A 15,223-nucleotide genomic window follows, 5' to 3' on the forward strand; every position below is an offset into this window, starting at 1 on the left:
TAGAAGCTCAGGGAGTGGCTGGTAGTGAATCTGAAAGTTAGGCAGAAAGTCAAGGAGTGAAGGGCCTTGGATGGCCTATGAAGAATTTTGGAATTTCTGTAGGTGTGTATTCAGGGAGGGTTCCCTCAAAGGCTTTCAGGAGAGGAGGTGATCTGAGAGCTGCGTTTAGAAAGATGACTGACTACTGCGTGACGGATGGACAGAGGGGCAAGTCAGGGCAAGCAGATGAGACAGGATTCTTGTTTAGGACACTGTTCCTCCTCCACCCCACCCTCACCTCAGCCTGGCCTCTGTACACGAATAGGTCTAATGGCGGATCGAGAAAAACACCAGTCAGCTTCCGCTCTTCCTCCATGGCAGGGCCGACCTCGGCACATCCACACTGCGGTTTTCTCTTGGAAGGAAGGATCAGGCTAGCGGGGCAGTGTCCTCATGAGGCCTCGTGCACACCCCTAAATCCTCCGTTAGGAGATGCCTGTAGGCCTGTAGCAGCCTCAGACAGAGCTGAGCCCTGGCTTCAGACTCTTTCCTAGAGGGAGCAATGAGGAAGTTTATCCTCTACCTTCCCAGGAGAGTATCTGCTTGATGCTGGGTTATCTCCTAAGCTGAATTTTGATTACTTTGTATTTAAGTTTAGGAACGTCTCTGTCATTTGGGAGCTGCTTTTCTGGCTGCAGCTCAACAGTGGCGAACATGGACACTGGGAACAGGCCCAGAGTCCTGAAATGATTAATATCCTGTGTTGTGAGATGTCCAAACGCGTGGATAGCCAAAGCATTTAGAGAGCCAGGCTAGGCAGTGCAGTGTGATGGCAGACAAGTCCCTTGAGTTATACGGGGGGAAAGATGCTACAATTCCATACACTAAATCAATGAAATTGAATAAAGGTTCTGAACCAAACCTCCCTGTGGACATTGACTTTCAGGAAATGGCTCGGGGCTGGTTGGTCTGCAGAGCTCTGGTCATGCACGGCTTCTCCAGGGAGACTCAGCCGATCCCAGGTTTACCATCTTACACTCTAGACCTGATCCCTCACTTTGACCAGTGGCAGCCCTGCTCTCCTGACTGCCACAGATCAATTGCTTTGTTTATCTTATTGTCAGCCTGTTTTGGAAACACTCTCCTAGACTCCTTTCTGACTCATAGGTTAAGGAGCGTGAGTAATTCTTCTGGAACTCACTTGGAACAGGAGGGAACCCTTCCCATTTGATTTCCGGTCCTAAAAAAAGACAAGATAGTTCACACAGGATGCTAATTAGTTTTCCTATTCAACAGTTAGCGTGGCCTAGCCCTGTTTGGAAAGCTGCCTTTTGTGCTGCAGGGTTTAGAAATTTGAATACCTCCAGCTTTTATTCAGAATTTATAAAATGACACCAGAATATCGTTTTGTTGTGATTAGTTTTGCTGCTAAAACTAGGGTTTTTGGTTTTTTTTTTTTTTTTTTACAGAGGAAACCCAAATGATTTCTCTTATGAGACATAAAAATGAGGAGAAATGAACAACCAGATTTCTCTTCTACATTGTTCTCGTTTTATTGTTCGTGGATGAAGGTAACCTCTCATTGTCCTCCTGCTGTATTTTTTGGCCTGTCCTTCTAAGCAGTGATGTAAACTCATGAAAGCTTTCACTCCAAATGGGTGTGGCTCTCTTTGTAGCCAGAATGGTTTGGCGTTCACTTTCTATAGCAGAAATGGTAAGAAAGTGGCTTTATATTCTTCTGATTCTAAACTGGCTTAAGAGAGGACCAGCCCCTTTGTAGAAGTCAGATACTTGAGAGCTTTTCAGGTTGCCGATAGGAAGTATTCTAGCTCTGCTGGGGGAAAAACCACGGAGCGCAAGTTCAAAGTCTCAGCTTAGGGGCAGGGTTACAGGGAGCTTTAACTTTCTACTTTATGCAGTTTTGTACAGTTTGCATTTTTCACAATGAATATGGAAGACAGGACGAAAAACCAATCAAAGACTGACTATATTTATTTGGAAATCGTTTCTTCATTCATTTTTGTCTTAGCTGCTCTGTGACCTTGGACAAGTTAATTCACCTCTTTGTCCTTCTCTGTAAAATAAAGGTGGCAATACACCCTATATAAGGCTGTTGTGCACTAAAACATCTAATGCACGTAAGTACTCATATTGAGTACACATAGTCATGCTCCGTAAGCTTTACTGTTGTTGTTGCATTGTTGATATTGCTCACTGCCAGTACCCAAGACCCCTCTCTGTAGCATGGCTGTTGAGTGGTGCAGAATGTAACTCTCACCCTTTTGATCGCAAGGAAGAATATTAGTCTTAATTAGAAAAACATTATATTGGGCAGATTTGGAAGAGAAAGGCAAACCCACACGTTTACCCACTTTCTCTCCAATCATTTCTTCAGAAAACAGCTGAGAAGGTCACTGTCCACCCCATGCTTCTTCCAAGTGTAAGTCGGATTAGGTTCCTCCTCACTTGAGCCCTCTAAAGGCTTCCAAAGCACTTTGAATAAAGTCAGACTCACCTGCCCTCCTAGTCCCTCCAGATCTGCTTCTACTCACTTCTTTCCTGGCCTATCCACTCTCCTGCCAGCTCATTAAGCTCTGGCACCCAATCAGACCTCATATGGGCAGCCCACCCTCCTATATCCACTGTTCCTCATGGATCTCAGTCTAAATATCACCTCCTCACAGAGGCCCTTTCTTGTCTGCTCCCTTCATTATTCCGTACACAGCCCTCTGTCTAGTTCACTGTACTTGACAGAAGCTATAACTAGTTTACTTGCTTGTGGGTTTCTCTCACCAGATTGTAGGCTCCAGGAAGGCAAAGAGTAACCTGGACTGGCATATAGTAAGTGCTTATTAAATACCCCATAGTAAGTGGGCAAGGGGCAGATCTGTGGAAGGAGTAAGAGAAGGAGAGAAGGGAAAGGAACAAAGGAAGGAAGGAAGGAAGGAAGGAAGGAAGGAAGGAAGGGAAGGAGGGAGGGAGGAAGGAAGGAAGGAAAGTCTGCAAAGGAAGGAGAGGTTAACTATTCAAGTGGGTGGCTTTAAAAGTCTAATGACTGGTAGAATGTGGTGCTAATGACAGGAACAGTTTGGGAGGGAGAATAAGATTAAAGAGTAGATTGAGAGTTTGGTTCAAACATGTTGCATTAAAGTGAAACTTCCACCAGGCAGAAAGATGCGGGACTAAAACTCAGGACCAGGCCAGCGCTGGAGATGCCAGGTAGAGAGTGATGAAATGGTATTTAGTCTCTCAGAATGGAGGAAACCTTTAAAGGTCAGGGAAGGAAGGAAAAGAGAAGTAGCTTCTGGGAACAAAACCTTTGGGTTCTAGGGAAAATATGATTGCAAAACAGAAATTTAAAGGAATCTGTAAAGAGCAAGATCATGAGTAGAGCCTGAAGCTTAATTTGACCCAGCGTGGGAAACCTCACCCGGGCAGGACATGGACAGATTGACAGATTGCTGTCTCCGTTCAGGGTCAGTGAATGAGAAGGCACATTCAGACAGACAGGAGATGGAAGATGGTGTGAGGTCATGGCTAATGGAGAAGAGGACAGGTTCTGAAGAAGACACCAATATAGTATAAAATGCCTAAGGACACATTGCTCACAGGTTACTGATACCTCTTAGCAGTGTCCTGCCAATTAATGAGCAGGTGATGGCGATGACACCAGGCAAAATTGTGAAGTCAATGGAGTCTTTCCCTTCAAGGCTTTTTCTGCTTCCATTTGCCCCTTTCTTGCTGCTGGTGTTGTTTCTTAGAGGGACCATGGAGAAGAGAAAACAGTAGGGCCGTGGAGCTGGAGGGCTCTGGGTTTGTATTACCTACCGCCAGCTGGGTGATTGGGAACATTTTCTCTGTGAGCCTTAGTATTGTTAATCTTTCAGGTGAGGATGATAATATCTACCTCCCGGGTAGTTATGAAGATATCAGAAAGCCTCTGAAAAGCCCCTAGCACACAGTCAGTGCTCTGGAAATGTTAATTCTCTTCCTTCCCAAGGACTTTCACTTTCTGCTCCCTTCCATTCTTATCAGAAATTAGTGAAACTACTTTATCTTTTCTAGGAGTATTGGCATTTAAAGCTTTTTATGCACTGTGAAATGCATTTTTAATTATTCATTCATTCATTCCACAAATGTTTATTGAATACTTACTACGTTTGTGTCCAGTGCTGGGCTAGGTGCTAGGAGCACAAGGGTGAATGCAACAGACACACCACACCTCAAAGCTTGTTAGGGAAATTAGCTTCACTGTTCTAAAGTATATGCAGGAGGATGCGGCAGTAGTTCCAAACTCCCGCATGCACCAGAATCGCTTGGAGGGCTCTTTAAAACTGATTGCTGGGCCCCATTCAAAGAGTTTCTGGCTCAGTAAATCTGGAGTAGAGTCTAGGAATCTGCATTTCTAACAAGTTCTCAGGTGCTGTTGCTCCTACTGCTCATGGTTCAAGGACCACACTTTGAGAACCATTGAAATAGAGCACTAGGGAGAAAGGGGAATAGGGTATTAGTAGATATTAGTAGAGTATTGTCAGAAGAATATGGTACCTCTTGTCTTTAAGATATGTTGTTTTCTTTGATAAAGGTAAGCTGGGGTTATTCCAGCTAAGTGCACAAACTCCAGATGTTTTGGAGGTACAGAGGAGCTATAGGCACAGCAACCTCAGCTTCCAGATGCGGAGCCCATTTGCTTTCCACCCCAGTTCATCTCTTCTCCCTGTCCTTAAAGTCTCTATTCAAATCAAAGCCTTTTTCTGATGACTTTCCTCACTTTCCCAGATAAATTTTGGCCATTCTCCGCTCCCATCACACTTAATACATCCCTTTATTATGATAACCATCTCACTGGATTGTAAACTTGTTTATTGACTTATATTCCCCACTAGCCCAGAAATGCCTTGATAGGTGGAACTACATCTTATATCTCTCAGTATCGCAGTTAAAACTTGAATGTTTATGGACCACTAGACTAACTGATAGGATAAATGGATGTGTTTAATGAGTATTAAATTATATGACATGAGGAAAAACCATCAAAATGATACTGTGTGTAGATACTGAGAATCAGGAGCAAGTGTTCTCTTGTCTGACCAAGATGGGTTGAACTTGTTACTCCACCGATAGCCATGTAATCTTGGATCAAATGCCCAATCATTCTGAACTTTCCTTTCATTATTGGTAGAATAAGGACATTAATCTTTGCATGTGTGTGAGGATTAAATGAAATAATGTATATAAAATGTTTAGCATAGTGCTTGGCACATAGAAAATGTGAAATAAAATGTACTATTTGATAAAGTAAAGCAAAAGGAAGAATTAAAAAATGAAAACTGGGCTGGAAAAAAGTGACACTGTCAGTTAAAGCTATTTATAATACTTGCTTAATATTCATGTCTAATTACTAAGAAGCAACTTTTTTGCATATCAGTTAATATATGTCAAATTAACTTTGGTAATTATTTTTCCATTAAACTGCGTGTTGTTCTCAAGTCACGAAGACTGAAGACTAAGTAAAAGCCATTTGAATTGGTGTTTAGGATGTCATTGGTGACTTTTAAAAACTTTTATTCAGGAAAATGGGCATATAGGAGGATAAGGAAAGATTTCAGAGTGTATAACAAGAGGCCACAAATACAGACAACTTTCTTGGGATAAGTATAGCAATACTTAAGAGAGAAAGATAGGCCAGGCACAGTGGCTCACACCTGTAATCCCAGCACTTTGGGAGGCTGAGGAGGGGGGATCATCTGAGGTCAGGCGTTAGAGACCAGCCTGACCAATATGATGAAACCCAATCTCTACTAAAAATACAAAAATTAGCCGGGTGTGGTGGCATGCGCCTATAACCCCAGCTACTCGGGAGGCTGAGACAGGAGAATCGCTTGAACCCGGGAGGCAGGGTTGTGGTGAGTCGAGATAGTGCCATCGCACTGCAGCCTGGGCAACAAGAGCGAAACTCCGTCTCAAAAAGAGAGAGAGATAATAGCAACTCTTTGTTGAACAACTTATCTATAGGAACTAAATGTTTCCATTGGCATTAGCAACATATACCAGAGTTGAAATGGTTTTAATGCAATGTACCAGGTATTCTTGAATCTGAAGCCCTGCAATTCTTTTCTCTATATTCTATGAAGTAAATGTTCAAATTCACATGTAGCTCATTTTAATGTTTCATTCCAAGGGTGGTTTCTTTACCAATGGATTCGCAAGTGTATTTTTTCAAAGAGCGCTTAAAATGTTTCTACTTTAAAAATGAAGCTTTTTTACAGGATAGCTATTTAAAAATGGGCAACACCCTAGTGAGAGGAAGAGTACTGTTAATAAATTTGATTTTAATGACCCTGGCAGGGCAGAGCAAGCAGGACCCTGTCATTGCTGAATTGGCCTCAAAAACAGTAAAGCACAGGAAATGGGATGACAGCAAATTTCAAAGCACAGCAAAATCCTCATTATTGCTGAACATGGAAATCACACTTCAGCTTAAAATTTGCTGAAACAGAAATAGAAAACAAACATGAGGCCCTTTGGGTCTTCTTGTGTACAAAAAAAAATGAGTGATGGATTATTCTTTAGGATTCGATGACAATCAGTTTTGACTGCTTGTTTTTCAGGGAGCTTTTATCTTCAGATTCGTTCTCAAGGTGAGCTCATCTAGTGCATTCTCCCCAGTGTGTTCAAGCATGCACCAAGGACTATCCTACACACAGAAACTTGAAGAGGAAAGCTTTTCAGCCTTAAAATAAATAAATAAATAAGGCTTCTGCATTGCAGCTAATGGCCTCTTACAGAGGCTTGCAGAGAAACTTCTAAACACAGTTTAGAAGCATGGTTAGTAACAAACCCAAAAAAATTAATTATGATTTTTTTGTTCTTTGGTGTGTGTGTGGTTTTTTTAAAAGAGAAAATGCATTTTTCTAGTTCAATCAACTTAATAGACCTTTTCCCTCCTTGCAGAATAAGAAACAATGTGTTTTCAAAGGACTATGGTACTTAATATTTGAAAATCAGATTTTATTTTCTAAACTTGACTAATCTACAACTTTCAAATGTAGTGAGTTACAGACCATCATTTATAAGGTGATCCCTTGGAAGTTTGAAAATACTTTCTAATGGGGAAAAAGTGTTCTTTTCATTGTGTTTTCATATTAACACAAGTCTCGCTAACCCATGAATGTGTTTAAAAGGACATATAATACCCCCCTTTTTTTTCCTTTGAGATGGAGTTTCACTCTTGTCACCCAGGCTGAGGTGCAATGGTGTGATCTCAGCTCACTGGAAACTCTGCCTCCTGGGTTCAAGCGATTCTCCTGCTTCAGCCTCCAAGTAGCTAGGATTACAGACATGTGCCACAACACCTGGCTATTTTTAAATTTATTTTTAGTAGTGACGGGGTTTCACCATGTTGGCCAGGCTGGGCTTGAACTTCCGACCTCAGGTGATCCGCCGGCCTTGGCCTCCCAACGTGCTGGCATTACAGGAGTGAGCCACTGTGCCTGGCCCAGGACATATAATACCTTTTATTAGTAGGACTATCCTACCTTTTATTAGTAGGAGTAAAAAATAGAACTTTTTATTTCTACTAATAAAAGGTATTATATTAAATAAATAGCACTATTTTAGGTTAGAGAAAACACAAACATTACAGCCAAAGCCACCTGAAATCTGAGTTGAATTCTAGGTTAGCTGCTTACCAGATTTGTGATATTGAATGAATAGCTTTACCTCTCTGAACCTCAGTGGCTTCACCCATAAAATGGGGGTAATACCTACATCCCAAAATTGCTGCTGTGAGGCCAGCACATGGGCTGAGAGCTGCTTCTGGAGTCAGATGTCTGGGTTTGGATTATGGCTCTGCCATTTACTTGCTGGGAGCCATAGGCAGGTTATTTAACTTCTCCACACATCAGTTTCTTCATCTATAAAATAAGAATAACATAGAAACTTACCTCTGGAGTTGTGTCAATTGTGTTGGGTTGAGTCAATATGTATAAAGTGTTTCAAATAATACTTGGCATGTGGTAAGCACCATAAAAGTGTTTGTTTTTATTATTATTATTTTGTTAGGTATGTTTTCTGTCTCAAACAACAATAATGAACTATCCTAAGTTTAAAAATAGATAGATCGATGGAAAGATAAATAAATAGATAATAGTTACCTAGGAAACTGATTTGGTTCATGGTAATTTACCACTATATATAGGAAACAGATTTCATCCCCTAGATTGTGTAAATGAAAACATGGAGAAAGAAGGAAGGATTGTGTCCAGCCAAAACCACAATCTCAGCTGCACATTCACCTGGTTTAGAAAGAATGTCAAGTGTTACCTATTCTTCAGCAAAAGGAAAACAAGCAACAAGTCTCTGCAGCCAGACATAGAAAGCATTGTTTTGAAAAAACTGGAAAGAAGATCTCAGACATGCTTGGGCAAGATTATTATTCTACTGCATTTTAATTGCAATTTCCATACTAAAAATAGTTGCATTAGACTTCATTTATCATTGTTCAATAGCCCCATTTGTGGAATATGAAAATATTTAATGCCTTGCAAATGAAGACAGCTGGATGCTTAAAACCCAGTCTGAAGAATTAGAGAGTCTTACTGTATTATTTTCCCCTGGTACAATGAAATTGCTGTTTGTCTTTCATACTCTCAAGTTCTAAGATTAGGAAAGAGTGAGGGAAAAGGTTTGATTTTAATAGGGAGGTTACCAACTATTTTGGTTTCATCTACTTGGAAAGGTTAACTCCTAAACCTTATAATGGACCATGAATCATGGCCAACCTTCCAAGGTGCCAATATTGCACTCTGCATTAGGGGAAGAGAGTGGAGTAGATAAGGTGGGGATTACGTGAGAAGAGCTGGTTCACTCTAATTTCCAAAGCCTACTGTCCCTGGGAAGCATGAAATCACCAAGACCATGGCCTCAGGAAAAATATTATGTTTTCCCCCTTTGGGCCCAGACCAGAGCTCTTGGTTAAGGCATTGACCTGGCGTAGTGTGTGGGGTTGTGGTGTTTTAGTGCAGAGGTCCTTTAGCTATGAATGTTCCTGGGCAGCAGAGTGTCTTCCCCAGAAGCAGAACTTCAAGCTGGAGAATGTCCAAAAAATAAAAATAATACCAAGCACCACTAAAACTGTAAGTTATATTGAATTCCATCTTGAAACTGGAAATTCACAATACAACTCTTCGTATTTCTCTATCAGTGTATTGAGATTAAAAGGAACTCCAAGGCATAAAAGCAGATCACCCTGGAATTTTCCAGGGATCCCAGCCCAACCAGGGCAAGTCATCTCAAAGGCTGTTCAATTTGAAGGTGGATAACTGGTGACTAACTAAGAAGAAAAAACCAGAATAACATGAAGTGGTGCCAGAAAACACATGAAGTGTTCTGGGACACTTGGCTCTCCTGGTTTCCTTTTAAAATTATTTTTATTTTTATAAACAACTTTGCAGAAAGTTTAGCCCATAACCTCTTCAATAAAATGTAATCAGTGAGCTACTGCTAGAATACTTATAACTTTGTCCATATGTACACATCTTATTTACAAAATTTCAGTCACTCTGTATATGATGGGAGTCTTACTTTTCATATTACATTATTTGGCTTTTTTCTATATATTTATGGCTTAACTTCATATTTAACATTTTAAAGGATGGCGTTGTATTTTATCCAGCTGATATAACTACTTATTTTCTCAAAAGTGAATAAACTTTCTAGTCCTTATTATTGGACTTCCTGAACAATGAGAGCAACAACAACAAAATCAACATTCACACTGTAACTTATGAAAAAGTTTGTTTCTTTTCATACCCAATGAGATACTTGATTTGAACATATTGTCAACTCACTGTGAGGCAGAAAAACAAAAAATTTTGATAGTTGCAACTTTAAAAATTGGCTGACAAATGATAGAAACAACTCAACTAAAGGAAACAATTTTAAAAATTATTTATTCTTTTGTCTCCCTATATTATGGAATGTGGTGCTTTTTGCTGGAAGTTGGTATGACTATTTGGAAAGCCAAAATGGCTCGATGTGCTGCACTCTGGAATCTCATTGATTGATTGATTGATTGATTCATTCATTCATTCATTCATTGAACTTTTATTGCACACCTACTACCTGCTGGATTCTATTCTAGATGTGAGAGATATGGCAGTAAAAATAACCCTCCTCTCACAGACCTTACGGGGGGAAGCATACAATAAATAAATGAATACACAACAAAATGTCAGATAGTGATATGTGTTGAAAAGAAAATTCAAGAAGGGTAAAATGTGAAATGCAGAGGCTGCTGTAATATTTCAGAAGGGATGGGAGGTTTTCTCTGATGAGGGGGTAATTGAAGCCAGTGCTTAAATCCTATGTGTATCTCTGGAAGGTGATGTCTTGCGTGTGTCCATGCAAGAAGTACAGCTCACTTTCGCATGTCTTTATCATTTTTTATTAATTTGTTCAGACAATATTTGTTCTCATGAATGTGCTACTGCTTTGATAGCTATGGGAGATATAGAAGTGAACTATGCAGGTGTGGCACCTGCCTCACAGAGTTTATGAGAAGACAAGAAATTACAAGTGTGACAGTGCTTTGAAAAAGGAAGTACAAGGTGCTGTTGTGGTAGATTTTTATAGCTGGGAGGTCAGGGAAGGTTTCCCTGAGGAAGTGACCTTTAAGCAGTGAAGCAAGTGTGAGCCAGATTCACGGGTCAAAGGCAATGGAAGTAAGGGAAATTTACAGGCAGAGGGGATCAGTGTGCAATCTTTCTTTTTCTTTCATTTCTTTCTTTCTTTCTCTTTCTTTCTCCTTCCTTCCTTCTTTTCCTTCTTTTCTTTCTTTCTTTCTTTCTTTTTCTTTCTTTCTCTCTCTCTCTTCTTTCTTTCCCTTTCTTTCTCTCTCTTTCTTTCTTTTTTGGCTGTTGACTTTCACCTTTCTCACCGATCCAAATCTTCCAAGGTCTAAGAAGTAATATCACTTGATTATATTTTCTTGCCCTTCTCTGGTAAATGTGCACATGTATGATTTTGCAGTAGATGAATAAAAGAAAATGTACATGCAGCACAGGAGTCAAAAACAACAATAATAAAAATACAACCCAAACTAATGGACTTTATTCATACTCAAGATTTAGATAGTTTTATTTACAGTAAGTTTTATTGTCAATCTTTTGTTAGCTGGAGTGCTATCAATTTATGACACAGATTTTGGCTCATAAATTTCCCAAAGACCACTTATCAAGCTATAGTCACTTGTGGTTTTGTATTTAACTCAAGTGCATATAATTTTCCATGTCTTTAAAAAAGTTTTATGGCAGAGAGAGAAGCAGCAGCAGGAGGAGATAACATTGAAACCTTATAAGAAAAAAATATGTAAGTTGTATTTCCTGTCTATACCAGCTGATTCTTTGAAACCCAGTGTGGTAATGAAGTAGAGTAGGAAAGCTGTGGGCCAGTCCCATTAGCCTACAGCTTCCAGAGGGCCCTGAGGTTTAAAAATCCCAAAGGATGTTCTTTTCAAAACTGTTTACAGATGAGCCTCAACTTACGATGGGGTTATGTCCCGAAAAACCCATGGCAAGTCAAAAATATTGAAAGTTGAAAATACATTTAATATCCCAATATGCCAATCATAAACTAGAAAAATCGTAACTCAAACCACTGTGAGCCCAGGGCCATCTGTATAATAAAGAAACATTAGGAACTATGTGAACGCTTTCAATGAGAGAGTTTTGCATGAGGTATAGTTTCTCCATAAAATAAAAATGCTGCAGCCATTAGACAGCCTGTTGTAGAAGGAGGCTCAATAACAAGAGAGAATGCATGTGATAATTTTTTAAAAGCAAGATGACAAAACTTTGATGGGATAAAAATTACATCAAAAGAGCTGGGTGTGGTGGCATGCCTATAGTCTCAGCCACTTGGGAGGCTGAGGCATGAGAATTGCTCGAGTCTAGAAGTTCGAGTCCAGCCTGGGCAGCATAGCAAGACTCTGTCTCTGAAAAAGAAAAAAATTAGGTCAAAATAGGATATAGTTACAGAAAAAATACATTGATATTTTAATGTGGGTTATATCCGCTTAATGGAATTATAGATTATTTTTATTTTCTTCTTTATGTGTGTGCTTTCCAAATTTTTGATCACAAATGTAAACTGGTTTCATAATCTAAAAAAAAGCAATAGATGTTCTTGTTCTTCCAAAGAGAAAGGAGAGATTTGAGTAGCAGTCATTCTTACAATGCACACACATCTGTATGCAGGATGAGAGTTTTCCTTAGGTAAATTCTGAGTCTGTAGCTTTTATATGAGTGGAGCAAAGGACCCAGAGTTCACTGCAGAGGATCTAAACAACGTTTGATGCTGGAGATCGTGCTTGGTGATTATAAACTTTTATTTTTAAAATACCAAATGAGAAAGAGAGGGCCAATGAAGTAAGACAATGTTACAAGGAGTAGCTCTTTATAAGGAGTAATTCTATCAATGACAGGTTAAATGACATCACTGCTTACATCTCACCACGCCAGCTGCTGACTTATTAACTGGAATGTGTATATGGTGCATTAATAATGTGGTGTGGGGCCTGCATGCTAGTTGTTCCTTTATTTCGTTTATATGGAGTGTGTGTGTGTGCATGTATGAAATCCACCTTTATTTTCATGGCCTCTGGATTTTGTGTTATGCTTAGATGGGCCTTTTAAGATTATAGAACTTCTACTCATATTTTTTTCTAGTGTTTTTATAGGTTTGATTACATGCACTTAAATTCTCTTTTCCTATGGTTAATGTTTTAATGTAAGTACAGGGTAGGGGGCAAATTTTATGTGTTTCCCTATGGCTAGCTAGTTGTTTCAATAGCATTTATTGAAAAATCCATCTTCTTCCCAATCCTTTAAAATTCACTGTATAATTCAATTTTCCTATACTTTGGGTCTATTTCTGGATGCTATGCCTTTTAATTCGTCTATTGGTCTGTTTCTATACCAATACCAGACTATTTTATTACCACAGTTTAATAGTACACTTTGATAATGTATGAGATCAAATTCCCCAGTCTATCCCTTCTTTTCTTTTTCAAAAGCATATTGTAAATTTTTTTGAGCTAATGCATTTCTGAAATGGCTTGCCTGAACACTTCACTTTGCTATACTAACTAGAATGGATTCTTCCTTTCTTTTATATTCTCCAGAAAGTGAACTCTAGTCTGCTCATCCCAGTGAAGCAGGGCAAAATTGATGCCAGTTTTTTGAAGACAGTGTCTATCTGTTCTTCAGAGCTTCTGTTGAGAAGCCATGTGGCCACTGGTGCTTTAGCTTCCTCTAGCCAAATGGAAAAGCCCCTTTCACATCTGAGCACCAAGATCTTTGGAATCTTGGCCATGTCTGCAAGCAAGATCTAGTCTAAAGCCTAATTACACAGTCTAGGACACATTCCAAATGAGGTATTACTGCTCTCCCATTCTGAGCTGCTATGGCCATCCCATTAAAAAAAGAGCCAAGGAAGGTCTTTTCAAAAGCAGCTGAAAAAGCTATAAACACTGGTTAACTCATTAATGCCTGATTTTTTTTTAATTCCCATTTTTTGTACACCCAGATGTCAACCTTGGTTAACAGATCAAACCATTCACAAATGTCAAATCCCAAAGAAACGCAATCAGAATCTTCCAGAACAGGACTCTGAAGTCTGTATTTTTTAAAACTCCCCAGGTAATTCTAATGGATCCAATCATTGGATCAGAGTCAGGGAAACCACTGTAGATTATACTACTTTATCCTCACTAACTTCATCTGTAAAACGGGAGCAAGAAATATCTATTTCATAGAATTGTTAAGAGTGATACCTAATAAGTATCACATCTTGACTGTATGCCAGGCACTGTGTTAAGGGCTTTCCATCTATCATCACATTGAACTCTTATAACAGCCCTATGAAGTAGATACTAGATTATCCCCCTTTTACAGATGAGGAAACTGAGGTACAAAGAGGTTAAGCAATTTGATAAAAGTCATCCAGCTAGCAAGTGTGGAGGGCAAGCATATCAACTGCTAGGGTTAACGTGAGGATTATATTAAATAATGTATTTAAAGCATCTGGTACACAGTAGGTGCAAATAAATGCTCTCTCTTATCTTCCTTTTATCCACATGATTCTACTCATGCCCAGTAAAATTTACATTGAGGACAATATTTTGACCTTAGCAGTGCCCTAAGAATTGAAAGTTCAGTATCCTGGAAAGTAGAAAAGAAAAGGGAAGTTAGGTAGTAGTGGAAGGAGGTGTTTGGGATCTCCAACAGAGAGAACCACAAAGAAAGGTGTAATTACACAGGGAAAAACAGGTGCACATGAGGGAAGACAGTTGCTTGGCCACTGAGGGTAGGATAAGGCAGGGTGATAACCTTTAAAAGAGGAAAGCCAGGGTACAAGATGAGAATCTCACAGGAAGGGAGTCCAAAAAGACACCTATTTCAGCCCGCCTCCCACTGCATGGTAATCCAATTCTCACTTGGACATTTTTTGTGACAAGAAACTCAATTAATCAAGGCAGAGGATGCTCTAGCTGTTAGAAAATTGTTCATATTGATTCATTCTAGAGTTTCTACCCACAGGTTCTCCTTCAACCCCTTAAGGCCCTGAAGTATAAGTTTAATTTCTCTTCTATTTGACAGTTCTTCACATATATCAAGACAGTTACCTTGTACCCCTGGGGCAAAACCTTCTGCTTCCTTTATTATTTCCTCATATGACATAGTTTCTAGCCTCTTTACATCCTGGTCCCTCTACTTGTGCATGTAGATAATTTCTTTCTGCCAAGTCTTAATTGCAGACAATACTTCATGTGGGTACTGACCAACACTGGGCAGCACAATAACACCTATCTTGCTTTACATGTCAGACTTCCACTGATGCAGCCTAAGAGCGTTTATTTATTTTGGCAGCCACAATTCACTGTGGACTCAGATTATTTGTCACCTAAGACCGTTTATCTTGCTCCTATAAGCATCTAAGACACCTCTGCCTCCGGCTGGCTTCACACAGGGTGGGACTCCACATTTACCCCTGTTAGAGTCAGCCCACTGCTCCAATATTTTATGTGGTTTGTGTAACAGCGTCTCTTCCCCTCCTGGCTTTGTGTCATCTGAACATGTGATGCGAATCTTCTGGATTTTCCTTCAGGACACTGATAAAAGTTCTGATGTCTGGACCTGGGAGAGAGGCTTCTGTCATTCTGAGGGTAACTGGTGTGGTATAG

The sequence above is a fragment of the Pan paniscus genome, chromosome 9, assembly GCF_029289425.2.
Source record: "Pan paniscus chromosome 9, NHGRI_mPanPan1-v2.0_pri, whole genome shotgun sequence".
NCBI classification, from domain to species: domain Eukaryota; kingdom Metazoa; phylum Chordata; class Mammalia; order Primates; family Hominidae; genus Pan; species Pan paniscus.